Source organism: Eumetopias jubatus, unplaced genomic scaffold, assembly GCF_037043125.1.
Source record: "Eumetopias jubatus isolate StellerSeaLion01/CBP00866 unplaced genomic scaffold, mEumJub1_p1.0 scaffold_16, whole genome shotgun sequence".
NCBI lineage: Eukaryota > Metazoa > Chordata > Mammalia > Carnivora > Otariidae > Eumetopias > Eumetopias jubatus.
In genome coordinates, this window is record NW_028274822.1 from 81,217,005 (window position 1) to 81,234,231 (window position 17,227).

Here is a 17,227-nt window from a genome sequence, read left to right on the forward strand (position 1 = left end):
CTTCAAAATGAGCCCGGAATCCAAGTTCCTACCACCGCCCCACCCCATCCCCAATCCCGCCATCACCGAAGCCGAGGTCTTGCTCACGGGACCCCCTGTAGGTGCCCTCTCCTCACTCGGAGCTCTGGGTGGCCTGTTCTGCATGCACCTTCCACAGCGGCCTCTCTGTCAACCCCATGCCTCCTCTGTTCCCCACCAGCACTGGAATAAAGTCCGAACTGCAGCCGACACAGCCCATCATGCTCTGGCCCCTGTGCGCCTCTCCCTTGCTGCATTCCAGCTACACTGGCCTTCCTCACCCTGACCAGCCAGCCGTCCCCGCCTTATCCTTCCTTATCATGCTTCTTTCCTTTGTATGTCATCCCTCCTACTAGTAGGTAAGCTCTAGGAAGGCGAGCATTGTATCCCCCAACGACAGAACCATATAGGGAAGAAGGCCCACAAATATTTTGTCAATTCTGAAATAATTTTAGACATACAGAGAAGTTGCAAAAGCAGTACAGACTCCTGCTTGCCTTCACCGAACTCCCCTCCCCCCCCCACCCCCGTGAACAGCTAGCACAGAGCGGAATGAGTGCCAGACTAAGAAATTAACAATTTATTAGAAATTACTCCTAACTAAACTCCCGACCTCACTCAGAGTGCACACATTTTTCACCCATGTCCTTTCCTGATCCATGATCAGGGGCAGGTGCCCAGTGTGCAAGATCTGGGGCGGGATCCCATGGTGCACGATCTGGGGCAGGATCCCATGCTGCACGATCTGGGGCAGGAGCTCAATGGTGCACGATCTGGGGCAGGATCCCATGCTGCATGATGTGGGGCAGGAGCCCATGATGCACGATCTGGGGCAGGAGCCCGTGGTCCACGATCAGGGGCAGGAGCCCATGGTGAACGATCTGGGGCACGATCCCATGGCGCACGATCGGGGCAGGAGCCCATGGTGCACGATCTGGGGCAGGATCCCATGGTGCATGGTCTGGGGCAGGAGCCCATGGTGCACGATCTGGGGCAGGATCGCATGGTGCACGGTCAGGGGCTGGATCCCATGGTCCACGATCAGGGACAGAAGCCCGTGGTCCACGATCAGGGACAGGTGCTCGTGGTCCACGATCAGGGGCAGGAGCCCGTGGTGCATGATCTGGGGCAGAATCCCAACTCCCCTCACCGCCCCCCCATCCCCGTGAACAGCTAGCACAGGGCGGAATGAGGGCCAGAGTAAGAAATTAACAATTTATTAGAAATTACTCCTAACTAAACTCCCGACCTCACTCAGAGTGCGCACATTTTTCACCCATGTCCTTTCCTGATCCATGATCCACGGTGTATGACTCATTACGTCCCCTTCACCTTCTCTGATCTGCGATATTTCTTGGTCTCTCCTTGTTGTTTTGTGACCTTGATGCCTTTTTAGTAGGCTATCCCTCCCTCTGGGTTAGTCTGAGGCTTTCTCATGGTTAGGTTGAGGTCATGCATCTGGGGCAAGAATGCCACAGAAGAAAGAAATGTCCTTCCTAGTGCATCATGTCTCAGTGGTACAGGGCGTCCGTCTTTCCTGTTACGAGTGGCGGTAACCTTAGTTAAGGTCGTGCCTTCTGGGTTTCTCCACTGTCAAGTTATTATTTCCCCGTCAAATATTTTGGATCAAAGTAAGTTCTACAAAAGAGCACAGAAACCCATAGTTTATGTATGTCCAAGATTGCCCACCAGGGGGCGACCTTCACCGATGAATCTTTATGAGCCCCAAATCCGAGGTTTCTAAAGCAAGAGGTCAAGGCTGTGTGGGGCAGGTCAGGAGGGCTGGTGTGAGTCCACTTTCCCAGGGGAGCCCTCGCTTGGGTGCACAGCCCCTGGGGACAGACTCCTGGCTGGACACTGGGGCCAGGTGAGGGTGGGGGTGTGTGTAGGGAGAGGGCAGTTAACGGTGTTACTTCAACTAGTTAGAAATGAAGAAGCCAAAGTATATGTCCTTCCTCTTGTCTCTTCTACCCCTTCCACAGACACCTTAGAAAAGGCCAGGTAGGAAGGGCCCCTGAGTGTGAAACTAGGATTTGGGCTTGGCCCGGACCCCAGGGCAGTGGGGATATCAATCCTCTAATTAAACTTTGATTTGGCTGTTGAAAACCAGTGTAGACTTCCGTGGGGGCCCAAGAGAACTTTCTGGGGTGAGGGATCTGTTCCTGTTTTGATTGGGATGATGTGATATTTGGCAAAACCCAAGGAACTTTACACTTAAAATAGGTGCATTTTAAGATTTTAGTGATTTCAATAATTAATTACTTAATAACCTGTACCAAGTAAATCATTAAATATCATTTAATAATTTTTGATAACATGTAATCATTTTAATTTTTAATGGCGGTAAAATTCATACGATGTAAAATTTTACTGTCTTAAGCATTTTTAAGCAGTGTTAACGACATTCACATTTTGGGGGCATCCATTTCCAGAACTTTTCAATCCTGCTAACCTGCAACTGTACCCATTAAGCAGCTCACTTTTCTCCTTCCCTGTCCGGCCCCTGGCAACCACCATTCTGCTTTTGTCTCTATGGATTTGATTCCTCCAGGTACCTCATATCGGTGGAATCATGCCATCTGTCTGTTTGTGACTCGCTTACTTCACTTAGCATAATGTCCTTAAATTTTATCCAGGGCTTTCCTTCCTTTATAAGGCTGAATAATATTCCGCTGTTTGGATACACCACATTCTGTTTTCCCATTCACGGACACGGGGGTTCCTTCCACCTTTTAGCCATTGTGGATAGAGCTGCTAGGAACATGGGTGTACAAATAGCTCTTCGAGACCCTGCTTTCAATTCTTTGGGGGTATATACCCAGAGGTGGAATTGCTGGATCATTTGGTAATCCTACTGGTAATTTTTTGAGGTGTCCCCATACTGTTTTGCACAGGCGCTGCACCTTAAGGCATGCATTTTTTGAAAAATCATATCTCAGTAAACCTGATTTCAAAAGGAAGATTAAAAACCAGGACATAGTTGGTAACTTGTGTGGGGTAGTGGAGAGAGGCATCTTTTCTTCCTCACTAGTTCACACGGGCAGAGTTTTGACGTATTCTTCCCATGTCCTTTGAGCTCCAGACTCATTTCTGGCTCTAATTTTACCCTCTGAGACCAACAGGAAGATTAATAGGCATTTTTTAATGGCTCCCAGGCCTATAGGCCACCTCCCGCCCTTCCCCCCCCCCAATAAAAATAAACATCCCTGTCCTGGGCTAGCGGCACACATCTGCTCACTCTGCCTTCTGCCTCTTGTAGCCCTTTCTAGAATCCCACATCTTGCTTGGATGTTGACTCAGAGACAGTTGGCAATGAAACCTAACAGGCTGGCCACCCAGGCCCCTTCCAGCCCAGCCAGGAAGACGGTGATTTCCAGAACAGCGCGGGCCTCCCTGAGGGGCCAGCTTCAGAGGGGCAAGCCCCTAGGGGCCCAAGCTGGTGGGCCATCTGCGGATAATAGGTCGGATGGCTGGAGGACATTTCTGGCTTTCTTCCTTCCAGGTAGAAAAGCCTCTGCATCTCCCCTCAGCCCCAGGCAAAGAAGCCTGACAGGTCACTCATTCTGGGCCTGGGGCAAAGCTGCCCCTGCAAGGAGATTCTTAGTACAGGCCTCCGAGGCTTACGAAGGCTTAGTTGCTGAGGCCAGGATCCTCCCTTATCAGTGTTCTTGACCTTCAGTGTTCTTGACCTTCCCATCTGACTTCCAAGTGTGGAAGAAAGAAACCAGTCCACGGAGGTGAGCCCCCACATAATCTCTGGGCTTCTGCGAATTACTAACATGGTTTCTGCAATGGAGGGGGGAGGAAAAAGCTCTGAATGTAGGGCAGGGTTTGCCAATGGGTGGCCCTTGGGCCTCATTTGGCCTGTGGCCACATGTGCTGGGATCCGGGCCACACACTCTTTTTTGTTTGTTTTTAAGTTTGAGTTCCTAACTAACATTTTCAAATGCATTTCACATTTTTAAGAAAAGCAGATTTCCAGCTTCTCTTGACCAATCATTCATATCTGGGAACAAATTGGTTTCCACCTGGCCACGGCTGGCTGGAACTGAGTAGAGAGCACCCCACCCTTCTGGGCAAGGCACGAGCTCTCCAGCGGTAACCCTTACTCTGTCTTATGCTGGCTTTTGCTGTGTTCCTTTACGTTATCTGCCTGGCTCCACAGTTGTATGTGTTTGTGAACCCTAATCTCTGACTCACACATTTTTCCCATAGTTCAAAGAGCCTTTCGTGACTGTCTAGTCCAAGGGTGTCAGCAAACTACAGCCTAAAGGTCAAATCTGGCCCACTGCCTATTTTTGTAAATAAAGTTTTATTGGAACCCAGCCATGCCCACTGGATTAGATCTTGTCTCTGGCGGCTTTCACACCACAATGACAGCATCCGGTAATTGCAAAAGAGCACGTGTGTTTTGCAAAGCTGACGTATTTACTCTTTGGCCCTTCGCAGAACATGTTGCTGACCTCTGATCTGGTCACACCTTCTTGTGTTATTGATGAGCAACCTGAGGCCCTCGACAGGGAATGATGGAGTGAGGTCATCCTCAGTGGCTGACACTGGACTCTGAGCCTGGAGCCCTGCCCACGAGATCTCATGTGGAGGGGTTTCGGTAGACCCCTGACACATCTGGGGCCACCCTGAGATCCTTGAGGAGCCAGCACCACCTGCCCTCCCCGGACAGGTATTCCGGATTCTATTGGTTGCTCCCGTGTGAGAAGCCACCAGGCCCTTCTCCTTACCCTGCATCTCCACGTGAGCTGATGGTGCCGGGGTGTCTGGTTCCCATCACGGCTGACAGTCGGCCCTCCACACCCCGCCCAGGCCTAGAGTTTGTCTGTAAACCCTGACATCATTAACACCCCATCAATCGCCCTGCCCTAGCAGGCTGGCGAGGCGTCCATCTGGAATTCGGCCCTGGCAGAGATCAAAGTCTGGCCGTCTGGAGCCCTGCCTTGGGGAAGAGCAGGAGGGGGAGGGCTGGCTGGGGGCTCAGTTCTGTGCCCTCATGGGCTGGGCCTGGGGCCTCGTGGAGTCTTAGGGCCTGGGGTCCTGGCAGCTTGGGGCTGGCTCCACTGTGCACCTCTGTCCCTTTGGGCAAGAACTTTGCCTCTCTGGGCCTCAGTTTCCAGATGTGTAAAATGGGATTACAGTTCTTTCAGAGAGAAGCCAGTGGGTTTGCAACCCCTTAAAAGTTGTACGATGGGGGGCGCCTGGGTGGCTCAGTCGTTAAGCGTCTGCCTTCGGCTCAGGTCATGATCCCAGGGTCCTGGGATCGAGCCCCACATCGGGCTCCCTGCTCCACGGGAAGCCTGCTTCTCCCTCTCCCGCTCCCCCTGCTTGTGTTCCCTCTCTCGCTGTGTCTCTCTCTGTCAAATAAATAAATAAAATCTTAAAAAAAAAATTGTACGGTTGAATGAAATGATCTGATGGTCTGAGATTTGCTTTTGAAATCCTTCTAGGGGAAACCAGCGTATGTGGGGGAGGTGGGGGAGGCAGGGAGGGCATAGGTCCCATGAGGTTGGCCAAGTGTTGATAATTGCTAAATCCAGGTGACCAATGATACATGGGGGCCTGTTATACTCTTCTCTCTGCTTTTGTGTTTGGAAAAGTTCCATAGTAAGGAGTTAAATTTAAAAATCTGTCAAATTCTGTGGACATGTGTGGGGCAGTTTCTCTTTCTCTTGCTTGTTTTTTAACGTTGGAAGAAAGCGGTGTTTCCTGATTATAAGAATATGCGTCCCACCCCTGCTTATCTCTCAAGTTCATGTTTATCTTGGGGAAGACCAATAGGAACTGGCCTCTGGGTTGTGTGTTTTCAGCTGCACACACCTTTCTTGAGGACCTGTTACTTGCTAGCCCCCAGGAGCTCCAAGCTGTGAAATGAGAGCATTCTCCTTATCCAGAGTGATCTCCCAACATTTCCCCTCCCCTCCTGCAGCCATCCTCCCTAAGTATGCCCTCATGTGCCTTTACAGGGTCAGAGGCAGAGACGCTGACTCCAGGCCCCTGCCACTTTCTCTGGGTCAAGAACACACTTTAGACTCCACTATTCTTGCTACTGCATTGCCTGCTATGCCCACCTCCCCAGCAAGCCCAGGCCCATATTTAAGTTTGACCTCTGTCACCCCTTCCTGTCCCTCGCTGCAGGTGCCTTTGCCATTGGGTCACCAGATTTAGCAAATAAAAAACACAGGATGTCCAGTTAAATTGGAATGTCAGATAATCAGCAATGGATATTCAGCATAAGTATATCCCATGCCATGCTTGGGATATACTTATGCCAAAAAGGTATTCATTATTGAATGAAATTCAAATTAAACGAGGTGTTTTATATTGTATCTGGTAACCCCATCCTGGTGTCATTTATAATTCATTCGCTCATTTGAGACCTTCCAGATGGCTGGCACTCACTGGAGATTGACTAATTTAGTGCCTGTCTCGAAGAATCTTCCCTACTGTCCAGGAAATCCGTACTTACTAATAGGTGTTAGAAATAGAGATCCAAGCAGAGTGTGCTGGGAGCACAAAGTAACGGTAGTGCAGGGTGAGGATGCCGCTGGAGGAGGCAGGGCTGCGTGCTGTGGCGTTGACCCTAAGGGTGGCTGTGGCTGACAAGGTCAGGGGCATCCCTGAAGTTATTTTCTATAGTTTACAGTGAGTGGCTGGCCCGTGGCTCAAAGTTAATCAGGGATTCCTTGAAATCAAGCCTCTGCCAGGGCACGGAAAGAATAAAACAGACGAGGTCCCTGCCTCATGGCACACGGGATCTTTTGGACACATGAATAAACAAGCATACAGGTAGATGAATACATGGTGTCAGACAGAGATAAGTGCTATGACAAAAATGAAACAGGGCACGGTGGTGGAAGGATGAGGGTGCGGGGGAGGATAGATTCCGACATGAGGTGGGGATGACATTAGTCACCAATGCTCCTGTTGCTCCTGCCCCTTCTATTACCTGCTACACCACCGTAAATGCTTTGTGTGTATCAACTCAGTTCATTCCCACACCAGCCTGAGGAAGTAGGTACCATTATTGTCCCCATTGGCCATAAGAAAACACCGAGGCACAGAAAAGGTCCATGATTTGCCCTTGGAGCCTCGGTTTACCCATCTGTAAAAGGGGGACTCATGGACTCCTGTGAGGATAAAAGCAGCTTGTAAACCATGAAGAGTTGGGCACGTGTGTGCTCTTGCACCTACCATGTGGGCGCATGCTACCTTTGCTAACAATTGGGCAGCATTTGAGAGCCTCAGTTTCCCTATTAAAGTGGGCTTGTCCCTTGTTGGACTGTGAAGTCCCCAAAGGTGGGTTCCACACCTCATACAGCCTGGTTCTCTCTCAGCACCTGGACCAGCCCCTGGCATGTGGCAGGAGTGCATCCCTGCTCCTTCCTCACTTGGCTTTCAGTCATGGAAAGGTCCCCTCCAAAGGAAACATCTCTGAGTACCTATCACGTTATCTTTATCATTTGTGCTGATTATCTCGAGCCTGATGTCCTGCTCAACCAGGAGTAAACTGAGACCAGACTCATTTAGCAGCTAAGGCTTGGGGCTTTCCTGACTCTATTTCCCATCCTGCCAGACCTTCCATGGACTTAGGGCCAGGCAGGGCTGGGGAGACTCTTCGGCATCTCCAAGAGTAACTTTGCCTTTTTTTTTTTTTTTCTGGCAATATCATGAACTACCAAACCAAAGACTTTATGCTTACAAAATGCCTAAAACCTTTGGATCGTAAATAAAAACTATGCTTTCTGATCAGGGTCTCAGCTTTCCTTGTGCCATGACCTTTTGAGCAATCCACAGAAGCCTAGGGTTCCCTTCTCAGGGTGATATTCTTAAATGCTTTAAATAAAATCCATAAGATTATAAAGGAAACAAGTATATCAATATAATGTAAGTATTAAAAACAAAGTTCTGTTATTGTAATATATGAGTTATTTAAATTAATACATAGAATAACATTTAGCAGCAGACTTAACAACGACCATATGTTCGGAGTAAATAGGACAGATGAAGAGTACATTAGTGAACTAGAAGACAAGTGTGCCCAGAACGCTACCCAAAGAGACCAACAGACAGAACATATTTTACAAAAAGAGTTTAAGAGACCGTGATGTTAGAATGAGAAGGTCTGACAGGCATGCAATAGAAATTTTAGTGGGAGAGAGCAGAGAAAATTAGTTTCCAAAGAGTATTTTTTCTTATACCTGATGAATGACATGAATCCTCAGATTCAAGATGGACAACTATCCCCAAGCAGGATAAACAAAAATAAACCCATGTCATAACACAACTGCAGAACACAGAGCCAAAGGAAATCTTGTCATCCATTGAAAAGAAAAACTGACAACAAAGGCCTGACATCATGCTTCTCAACAACAGAAGATAAAAGTCACCATCTTCAAAGTGCTGAGGATGCAGTAACCGACAACCCAGAATTCTATACCCAGCAAAACTGTCGGTCAAGAATGAGGGCTGAGATCCACATTTTAATATAAACAAAAGAAAGGCTTTTTATCATCAACTGACATGCTAAAATAACTACGAATGTCTATACTTTAGGAAGAAGAAAACCAAGTGCAAGAGGAGGAAGCTGGGATATGGGAAGAAGTGCTGGGAAGAAATAAATAGGTAGGTAAATTGAAATGCAATAATTGTATAAAACAATGAGTGTTTTTGAGGACATCAAACCATGTGGAAATAAATACTCTCCCAGGATAATTTGAATAAAAATGTGCTAAGTCTGTGTATTGCTGGAGAGGAATGGATAGATGTTGATGAACTCAATTATCTGTAATTAGCTTGAAGCCAAGGGGACAAACTAACAATTGAAGTGTAGACACTAAAATAACTGGAACAGAATGTATAGCTTCCAACCCATGAAAAATGAAAGGCGAGAACACAGGTCAATCCAGTAGAAGGCAGAAAAGGGGAAAAAAAGATGCATAGAAAAAGCATGATAATAGTGCAAAATAGGATGTTAGATATAGATAAATCAAAATAGATCAGTAATCCAATAAGAAGCATTGTCTTATTGGATTCAGAGCAAAAATGAAAATAATAACCGGCTACATACTGTTTATAAAAGACACAGCCAAACTAGTTAGATGCACAGAGAGGTAAGTAAGCATACAAAGACATAAACCAGATGAACACAAAGAGCAGGTTTGTACAACTGTATTAATACCTGACCAAAAAGGCTTTTATGGCAAAGGACACTGTTAGAAATAAAGAGGCCAACAATATAATGTTAAAAGACTTAATTCCCAGGAAACTCTGATAATTTTAAACTTGGTTGCACTTAACATATCCCAAATCCGCAATTACTGTGGAAGATTTTAACGTGCCTTTCTCAGTAGTGGAGAGCCATACGTGAGGTAAGACATACAAGATTGGAACAACACAATTAACAACCCAGATCTAATGGACATGCATAGAACCCCACAGTTAGAGACTACACATTCTTCTCAAGCACGTGGACATTTACCACCATTAATGATAGGAGTCCTTTCTCTGGGAGAAGGGGAGGTGAAGGTGGGCAAAAACAGACCAAGTTTCAGGAGGGTGGGTGGGCCTGGTTTTGAATCCTGCCTCTGGGGGGGCTTCACTCAGGCGGGCAGAGACTGATTCTTCCAGGGATATGATTATTTATAGGGTGGACATTGGAGCTTTTTGGGGGGCGGGGAGGAAAAGTGGCTTTTGGGGGAAGCCTGAACGTATTTTCCCTTAGGAGCCTCTTCCTTGGGGTCAGGTTGCTTTTTTCTGGATGGAACAGGTAGGGACTTTCCTCCCCACCACCCGCTCCCAAAAACCCATGGTGGAGAGGGTTTCTTCTTAGCCATGGACCCACACTGACAGCCAGCAGGCTTCCTCCCCAGCCCTGCCTGGTCTCAGGCTCTAGCCATTGCCCTCAGCTGCTTGCCTCTCAAATTTCCTTGCCTCACAGAGGGAGAGCCTGCTGTCTCTTACCCCCAGGCCTGCTCAAGTGCCATCCTGAGATGCCCGGAGAGGCCAGGGCATTGTCATCCTGCCTTAGCTCTTACGACTGAGACTTGCCCAGCCCCGGTCCCTTCTCAGGTCCACTCTGCCTAGCCATGCGTTCTTCAGCCTTTACTGAGCACCTATGCCACTCTATGCCAGGCGCTGGGCTGGGTGTCCCCTTGGAAGCTTCCGTCTAGTGGAAGAGTCAGGAAGGGGCTGTAAGAAACAAGAAAAACCATCCCACTATAACGGATCAGTCATTTCCTGAGGGCCTACTGTGTGCCAAATGCTAGTCATCTTTCTCTCTCTCCCTCTTCCCGTCCCTCCCCACCTTGGCCCTACTACGTGCTAACTCCCAGTCTAGAGGCTGACCATGCAAAAAAGCTGACAAGCCTAAGGCTGAAATCCAAATATCTACAGATTTGTTCATTCACACGTTCATGAATTCAGCAGTTGGGTCCCAAGTGCTTTTATGGGCCAGGGGCCATCCTAGGGATTTGTGGGGAGCACACACTTTTAGGTAGAGTCTGAGAAGTGCTGACAAGTTCCACTGAATATTACTGACACCTATTATTATATGGAAACCACTTTACATGCATTCTCACTGACTCTTTCCAACATTGCGTGATAGCTAAGAAGCCAGACTCTGGAGCCTGACTGCTTGAGTTTGAACCCAGGCCCTGCCGCTTATTAGCTGGGTGAGCTCAGGCAAGTCACTCAACCTCTCTGTGTCTCAGTTCCCTCATCTATAAAATGGGCATAATAAAAGTCTCTCCTTCAAAGCCTCTTAAAGGTTGAGTTAATATTTATAAAGTGCTTAGAATGGAACTAGCATAGAGAAAATGTTAATATAGATCTTCGTTAAATAGGTAAAAACAGTGTGAGGAAAAGAAGGTCATCCCCACTTTACAAATCGGAAAACTGAGGCCTGGAAAGGAGACTTGACCAACGTTAAGTCTTTTTGTGCATTTCATACATTGATTTTTGAAATTGGAAACATCTGTTTTATTACAAAATGATCATACACACATTATAAAATAGTCGAATATTGCTGAAGTCCTTGAACTTGAAAGTGATGCGTTCGTTAACTCCTTCCCCCATGAGATTATGATTTTTGAGACGTTGGGGCTTAACCCTTCCAGATTTAATAAGAAATACTCATGTTCACATATACCTTTTCTAGCTGCTTTTGTTTCCTTATGAAGGCATCACAGACACGTTTCCACGCTAATCTGGAATCTATCCTGTTCTTTAAGTGGCTCCCGTGCATTCCAATGTGTGGGTCTGCTGTAACCCCTCCGAGAGCCCCCAGTGATAGACAGGCGCAGCATACCCCATAATCTGTTGTCAAAGGCCACCTAGTAACATATTAAATATGTTATCATACGACACGTTTATATGTAACATGCATGCAACACCCCTCTATTTCCGGACCAGTAGGAGGTGCACTGACCACCCCGCGCTGTGTGGATCTCCTCACTTCTTCGGGGGCAGAGGGGATGAATGAAATGAAATTTTCAGCCACTCCACACCTTGCGGCTTGTCTGTGGGTCTCAATTTTTCTTTAGACTCTTCTGTGTAGATTTTTCGATCTGCAGTCACTGAAGGAGCACATTTTGGAGGGGGGGGGGCGAGGTGCCGGAGGGGAGGCAAGTGCTGTACTGGGCTAGGGAGGGGACCGTGAGGAGCTGGGGCGGGGGCATGAAGGGCTGGGGGATGGCCATGAAGGCCCCCTGTGCTTGCCCCGTGCGCTCTGCCCATCCCTTTCCAGTGTGACATCGCAGCCAAAGAAGGAAGCTCTCTGCCAAGCACTAATGGGTTTGAGGCATCTTCATCTCAAACGCACAAAAATTGGAGCTGCTTATTTTTCAAAAAGGATGGGAGGGAGTGCTAAGGCAGAGGAGGAGGAGGGAGCTCAGGACAGGGGAAAGGGGAGGGGGCGGAGGGGCTAGGGCAGGTCTGAGGTGGTGTTCAGGTCGTCCTCTTCTCCAAGGGCAGTTTGCATTTGTCTTAAGTTGTTGGTGAAAATTAAGTGACAAGTCTGGAAGATTCCAAAGAATACAGGACCAGCAGCTGCAAGCAGCGACGACTACCCCAGGGCTCACGTAGAGCCCCCAAAGAGAGTCTGAGATCTACCCCTTGTTAAGAGGGCATGGCCGTGGTTCACCAGATGGCAGAGAAGCTCTGAATTTGCTGGAAATCTGCCCCCACTCCCCTCTACCAGGGTGCCAGGAAAAGCTCTATTAGGAGGTGTCTCATTCCAGGCGCTCTGCTACAAAACCACCTGGAGGGTGGGGGAGGCACCTAATTGCCATTCACTGCAGGAGCCGGGCACTGGGGGGTGCTCTCGAGAAGCCTGGGGAGCAACCCATCTGCACCACCATCAAAGAGCCCTTTCTCTCCTCTTGTAAAGCCTCTCCAGCTCTTTCTATGGGCAAAGCTCAGTATCGTGCCACTTGGCAAAGGAAAATATTTTAAGAGGCCCAGATTCCTCTTCACAGAGCAGGCAAAAAGGTTAATTTGGAGCTAGAGGCAAGACAGCATCACTCCTGCACATCCATGTGTACCTGGCCACACACATTTTTATTTTATATAAGACAACAAAACAACATTATATTCCTATCTTACAGGACACAGCCATGCTTCTTACAAATAAATTCTCACTCTTTTCTGCAAAACGAGAGGATGCACACTCCTGAGGGTCACTGCAGCTATAACTGGAGGTATAGATCACTCCCAAAACCCAGTCACAGACCCGCTGAACATTCTGTTCCCTAAAGGCTATATGGTAATGATGACTCCTAACACCTTGTCTATAAAATAAAAACGGAAGGCAGAAGCGTGCAAAATCAAATAAAAGCCAACATAGAAATATTTATATATTAATACTAACAATAAAAATACAGCATATGAATATTTGCTGTGTGTAGGATATTATAACAAGCAAATAGAAACTATGCAAAGTCACTACATCCCCGTTGCTGTGATCACAGTCCTGAGGTCATAATTGGTATCTAGCACTTCTTTCTTACACTACTCATTCTGTATGTCCCCATTCTTCTTCTTCTTTTTTTTTTTTTAAGATTTCTTTCTTTCTTAGAGAGGGAGAGCATGGTGGGGGTGCTGAGGGAGAGGGAGAGAATCTCAAGCAGACTCCCTGCTGAACGGGGAATCCCATGCAGGGTTCGATCTCATGACCCTGAGATCATGAGTTAAGCCGAAATCAAGAGGCTGGCACTCAACCGACTGAGCCACCCGGGTGCCCCTCTATGTCCCTATTCTTGGTCAGAACTTCAGCTGGTGGGGGTTCTTTACCTGGGGGGGGGGTGACCCAAATCTGCCCTTCTGAGGGGGTCTGGGTCCTCAACGATCCTGGTTTGGTTGCTGTGGTTTTGCACTAAACTTTACTAGTTGGCAGGGGAGGGCCAGAGGCACCCAGAGAACCCCCTGGTTCCAGACATGGTCCTCCTTGCCTCCACTGTGTGCAAGCAACCCCATTCCCACTTGATGATAGGGATCAATCACTCCAGCCAGGACATTACTCTTTTTTTTTCCCCCTCCTTCTGGCTCAGTGGCGTAAGGGGTCCCACATACCCAAACGGTGGTGTCATCTTCCACTTCAGTAGAACCACTTTTGTATCGTCCTATCTGCCAGGTCCCAGGCCCCCCCGCCCCCGCCATGAGCACCTTGTGCTGCAGCCTGACCCTCCCGCAGAGCCTCTCTTGTCCTGGTGCCCGCTTGCAACGGGCAGCCTTGTGTGTCACTCATAGAAGGTCAAAGTAGCTCACTCAGACATGTTATATGCTGCCCCCAGAATCCAAAAGGGGCCCACCAAGCATCATGTCCGTGTTTCGGTAGTTGGTGTTGTGAACCACCGGAGCACTGGGCCATGCACTGCCCTGGAGAATCTGAAAGACTCCCTGCTTCCCTTTCTATGTCAGTAGCTGCTTTGAGCTAAACCACTTCACTCCCCAGCCTGTCTCTTCATCTTCTAGATGGTCAATATTCTACTCATTAGCAAACATTTATTGAGCACCTCCAAGGTGTCAAGCTCTTTGCTAGGCATGGGGAATTCACGGATGAACAGATCCTTTCCTTAAGAAAACATACGAACCCAATACAGCACAAGAAACTCCTGTGTGGTCTACACAGCCCAGATATTTTCAGATTTTATCTAGCCACAGAGACTTTCTGTGCAACAAAGAGTATGGATCCCTGCACAAACCATGAAGTATTGCAAACACTTATGAGCTATGTTAGATGTGCCGAAGAGTATGGAGATAACAGAATGATTTTTCATGTGTTTCAGCTAAAGAGATAAAAAAAACACTGTTAAAAAATACAGTGAAAATCTTTCGGGGGCTCATTCCCTCTCCTCTGCCCCTGGAGAGAACGAGTATCCCGTGTATCATTCTCATGCCTATTTTAAAGAACTGTATGACTTATGGATCCATAAACATTTATGCAGATGCGTTTGCAGTTTTTATGAATGGTCTACTAGATGTTTTTCTCACCACACTACGTTTTTCAGATATCCACGTTGATTGATACATGCAGCTTTGGTCCATTCATGTTTTGGTACATGTAATGGCCCCTGATTTGAAAACACCACCATATAGTTGTCCATGGTCCTATTGATCATTTAGGATGCTTCCGTATTTCCGTACTGTCACAACCAATGCAGCAATGAACTTTCTTCGAACTTCTCTAGAAGTTTCTCCTAAGAGTGGAATGGTGGAATCAGGGAATGTTCATTTTTGACTTTACACAGTCACGTTTTAAGGATATTCTTCAGAAGGAATTCCTCCCAGAAGCCATAGAAGTAAAATGTGTAACATGGTGCTTATGAGCTTTGTTAATCAAAGTGGATGGGAAATCCTAAGTCACAAAGATGACCACGAGGAAGGTTACAAAATGTGGGTTGGGATTAGGACTGGCATAAAAAGTTTGTAGAAACCATAATTTGAAACTCTTAGCATAGCACGTGGGTTTGTGATGTCCCGTTTGCCCAAGACGTAAGGGTTTTCGGGGACGTGGGACATCCAGCGCTCAACCCAGGAGATCCCCAGGCACGTGGACGGTGGACTGCTGATGCCTAGTGATCACATTTGTTCTTGTTGCTTCTGGGCATGCCCCTGACTGACAAACAGGAATCATCCTGAGACAAAAGAAGACACAGGGAATGCAAAAATTGGAGGAAAAGCAAAAGCAATGACTTCAACCCAAGTGCTGCTCCCAGACACTTGGATTATGGACTGTCACTCGGGCGCTCATCGAAAACAGATTTTCAGCCTCCTTCAGGCCTGCCCTCCTCAGCAGAAGGCTCCCAATCTCCAGGGAGCATCGCAAATCCTGGAGGGATGCCAGGACAGACTGCCTTTCGGATTCAGAATCTGCATTTTGAACGCGTCCCCAGGTGATAAAAACCGCTGCTGCCTCAGGGCCACACTTTGAGAACCAGCCACACTTTGAGAACCACAGGACTGGGGATTCCGATGAATAGTCTCCTGGCTCACACATCCCTTCTCTCGAAAGACCCCCCCCCCCAGGCAGGATGAATCCTGCCGCCTTCTGTGCTTGCTTGCAAATGGAAATTACCCCCAGTGCAGCTTTGTATCACACCAGGTTGAAATGATGCGTTTAAACATCAACCTGTCCCTTCTGTGATCTGTGCAAGGGTAGCTTTATCTTTGTGAGTCCCTGCCCCAAACGGCAATGCTGGATGATTGTCAAATCTTCTCTGGTTTATAAATCAAGGACTTGGGAGCTGGTGAAGAGTCAATTCTGGATGATGCCATCGATTGCAAGTTCCAAACGATGATGACGAAGAGGTGGATGGGGGTGGTGGGTCGCATCAGCGCCGTCAGCCTGCCCTGGGCAGGGTGTGCGGTGAGGACCCTCCTGCAGACCGCACGTTCTCCACTCTCCTGTCTCAGAGCCAGGGGTGAATGATCATTACTAAGACACATCCTCAGAGCTTAATCTGCCACCACGATTCTGGCATCTCAGTAGAGGTCCAGCTCAGTATCCCTCTGTGGCCTAATTTTTTGCATCTACAAACAAGTGGTGGTAGGGATTGATTAAAATAATTTGTTCCTACAGTATGCTTTGAAGAGTGCTGATCTAGCCTATCTGGCTTCCTCTTGTCCCAGATTTCCACCATTAGAGATTCATTCTTTCGGGTTTATCTCTTGTGGAAGAGAAGGAGGAGCCCGCTCTAATCTTCCTAGTCTGATTAGATGCTTGATTAGGGGCATCTCAAGGAATATATCTTTACCATTATGTCCTTAATGCTTAGCACAGTCCTTGGCACATTATAGGTGCTCAAGAAATGATTGTTGAATGAATGAATGGATTCTTGGACACCAATAGCAAACATGAGAGAGCCCTGGACTGGGAATCCACTACACTTGGCTGTCACTACCTCACTCTGTACCATAAGGCAAGTCCTTTCCTCCAGCTGGTCTCAGTTCTCCAGTGGGAACTGAGGAAGTATAATTAGAGCGTCTCTTCCAGTCTCTGCCTGCCTCATACCACACCCACCACGTTCCAGTTATTGGTCTTTTCACTTTTCTTTAAACAGCCAGGTGCCTTCCTACCTCAGGGCCTTTGCACGTGCTGTTTCCAACGCTTGGATTACTTTCACCCTCTTTCCGTGGAGAGGTTCTTGGCTTCTTTTAAGTCTTCCCCCGTGGACTCCCTAGACAGGTGGGGACCTCCCCAACTAGTTATTGTGTTATCTGAGCAGGGAATGATACAACGTGCATCTTTTTCCTTGTTTACATATGAATTTTCTGGCAGTCTATAAATTCCAGCGGCGCAGGGATGGTGTGAATCCCGGACACCTAGTGCCGTACTCGGCACGTAGTAGGTGCTCAAGAATTCATTCGTTAACGAGAAGCAGGTACTCAGAGCGGAGGTGGTGCCCCTCCGACGCCGGCCGGCAGGTGTCGCCACAGACCGGGAGGAGGAGAAGCGGCGCGGCGGGCCGGCCTCACCTGGCGGCGGCCCCACCTGGCTGCAGCCTCTCCCGCCCGCCCCGCACCCCGCGGAAGCCGGCGCTCGGGCCCTGGCGTCACCTGGCCAATTGGGAAAGCGGCGCCCGGAGCCACGGGGAGGGGAGATGAAAGGCGGGAGGCGGGTGTGGGCCGCCCGCAGCGCCAGGTGAGGGTCGGGAGCCCCGCCCCGCGCCCGGGGACCAGGTGAGTCAGGCGGCCGGGCCCG